Source organism: Carlito syrichta, unplaced genomic scaffold (assembly GCF_000164805.1).
Source record: "Carlito syrichta isolate Samal-C Ts95f unplaced genomic scaffold, Tarsius_syrichta-2.0.1 Scaffold309091, whole genome shotgun sequence".
In the NCBI taxonomy this organism is placed as follows: Eukaryota; Metazoa; Chordata; class Mammalia; order Primates; family Tarsiidae; genus Carlito; species Carlito syrichta.
The window spans coordinates 50890-53842 of NW_007253187.1; positions in this window are offsets into that span (position 1 = coordinate 50890).

Below are 2953 nucleotides of genomic sequence, written 5' to 3' on the forward strand. Positions count from 1 at the left end.
AAAAAAAAAAAAAAAAAAATCAAAAAAATTAGGCGAGCATGATAGCACATGCCTATAGTTCTGGCTACTTGGAAATCTGAGGTGGAACACAGACTTTTTTTTTTTTTGAGTCGAAGTCTCATTCTGTTGCCTGGGCTGGAATGCAGTGGCACACTCATGGCCACCGCAGCCTCAACCTTCTGGGCTCAGGCTATCCTTCCACCTCAGCTTCCAAGTAGCAGGAACTACAAACACATGCCACCGCGCCCAGCTAATTTTTTGATTTATTGTAGAGACGAGGTCTTACCAAGTTGCTCAGGCTGGTCTCAAACCCCTGGGCTCAGCCAGTCCTCTCGCCTTGGCCTCCCAAAGTGCTAGGATCACAGGCGTGAGCCACCATGCCCGGTTCTCCATATTATTTCTTTTTTCTTTTTTCTTTTTTTTTTTTTTTTTTGAGTTGGAGTCTCACTCTGTCACCCAGACTGGAGTGCAGTGGCCGCTCCCGGCCACCACAGCCTCGACTTGCTGGGCTCCGGCGATCCTTCCGCCTCAGCCTTCCAAGTAGCCGGAACTACAGGCGCGCACTACCACGCCCGGCTGATTTTTTGATTTATGGTGGAGATGAGGTCTTGCCAAGTTCCCCAGGCGGATCTCGAACCCGCGGGCTCAGGCAATCCACTCACCTCAGCCTCCCAAAGTGCTGGGATTACAGGCTGAGCCACCGAGCCCAGCTTCCATATTATTTCTTACAACTGCATGTGAATCTACAATTATCTCAGCAAAAATTTCAATTTAGACTTACACACAGACCCATTAAGAGAATGAGAAGGCAAACCTTAGAGTAATGGCAAAAAATGTTTGCAATACATATGTCTGGGGGAAAAAACTAGAATTCAGAATATCTTTTACCAACCAATAAGGAAAGAGACATAATTCAGCAGAAAAATAGTCAAATGACAAGCTCAGGCACTACACAGAATGTCCAATAGATATATGAAAATATGTGTGGCAGATTGTATTTTCCAAAGATAGTGGCAACAATATCTTCCATCCCACATGTTCCTCTTACAGTGTGACTTTGACAGTCCTTCCAATTAGAGGTAGAGCCTGAGCCTCCTTCCCTTGAAACTGGGTGGATTTTTGTGACTATCTAGGTCAATATGCAGAAATGACACTATGTGACTTTTTTGGGGGGGGTTGGGTCTCACCTTATAGCCCAGGTTGGAGTGCAGTGCAAATCATGGCTCACTGCAGCCTTGACCCAACCTCCCAACTTCTGGGCTCAAGCAATTCTCCCACCTCAGCTTCCCAAAGTGTTGGGATTACAGGCATGAACCACTGCGCCCTGCCAGACACTATGTGACTTCTGAGGCTAGATGATAAAAAGAGACATAGCTTCTGCTTTATTTGTTGTAATACTCTCTCTTTAAGCCTTCAGCCACCACGTAAGCAGTATGACAGTTCTGAGGTCACTATACTGTGAGGAAGCCCAGACCAAGAGACTACAGGGATAGGCCCTGGACTACATAAAGAGAGAAAGGTACTTGGCCAGGCCCCAGTTGCTGTGGCCTCCATCTGGCTGCATCTGCATGCTAGATCCCAAGCCAGATATGCCCAGCCAGCCTCCTAAAATCCAGACTCCTGAAACTGTGTGAGGTAGTAAATGGACTGTTCATTGTTTAAGCTTCTAAGTTTGGGGCGACTTGTTACTCAGTAATGAATAACCAGGAATAGCATGCATAACATAGTTAGTCATCAGGGAAATGCAAATTAAAACCAAAATGAGATATCACTACACACCCACCAGAATGACTAAAATGGAACAAAAAAGTAACAATATCAAGTGTGGGTGAGAATGTGGAGCAATTGGAACTTCCATACACTGTTGGTAAAAATGTATGTTGATACAACCACATTGAAAACTTGTTTGACAGAATCTACTACAGCTGAACATAAGCGTACACTTTGACCCAACCATTCCACTCCCAACAATATGCATACATGTCGGTACAAGAATGGTCATAGTAGTATTATGAATAATAGCCCCAAATTCAAATAACCCACATGTTCATCAATGGTAGAATGAAATAAGTTTATTATAGTCATGAAATTGAATTGTATGCAGTACTGAATATAAATGAACTACTGCTATATGAAACAACTTGAATGAACCTTGCAAACATTGTTTTCAGTAAAAGAAGCCAGACGTAGAATAATACATATTGTATCATTCCATTATATAAGTCTAAAAAGCAGACAAAGCTAATCGATGGCAATGGAAGTCAGGATAAGCCAGGCATGGTGGCTCACTCCTGTAATCCCAGTACTGAGGCTGAGGCAAGAGGATTGCCTGAGCTCACGGGTTGGAGACCAGCCTGGACAACATGGTGAGACCTTGTCTCTACAATAAATCCAAAAAAATTAGCTGAGTGTAGTGGCACATGCCTATAGTTCCAGCTACTTGGAAGACTGAGGCGGAAGGCTTGCCTGAGCCCAGCAGGTCCAGGCTCCAACCTGGGCAACAGAGTGAGACTCCAACTCAAAAATAATAATAATAAATAAATAAATAGCCTCCAAGATTTTTGTCCTGTCTGGAAGAATGGAGCTGCTATTTACTGAAGTGAGAAAAACATCTGAAGGAGTAGATTTGAGGTGGGATCAGGACCTCAGTTTTGAATGTGTTAAGCTTGAAGTCCCTATGAGAAAAATTGGCGAGTAGGAGGTTCACTCTACATGTTGCTTTAGGGAAGAGGCTTAGGCTGGAGACACAGATTAGGGATTCCCCAGAATGTAGATAATGCCTAAAGCTCTTTAACAAGATGAGATCACCAAAGGAATGTGTGTAGGAAGAAATAATAGGCTCAGTTTTGAGCCTGGGGCGTTCTGGTGTTTTCTTTTTTTGAGTTGGAGTCTTACTCTATCACCCAGACTGGAGTGCAGTGGCCGCTCCCGACCACCGCAGCCTCGACCTGCT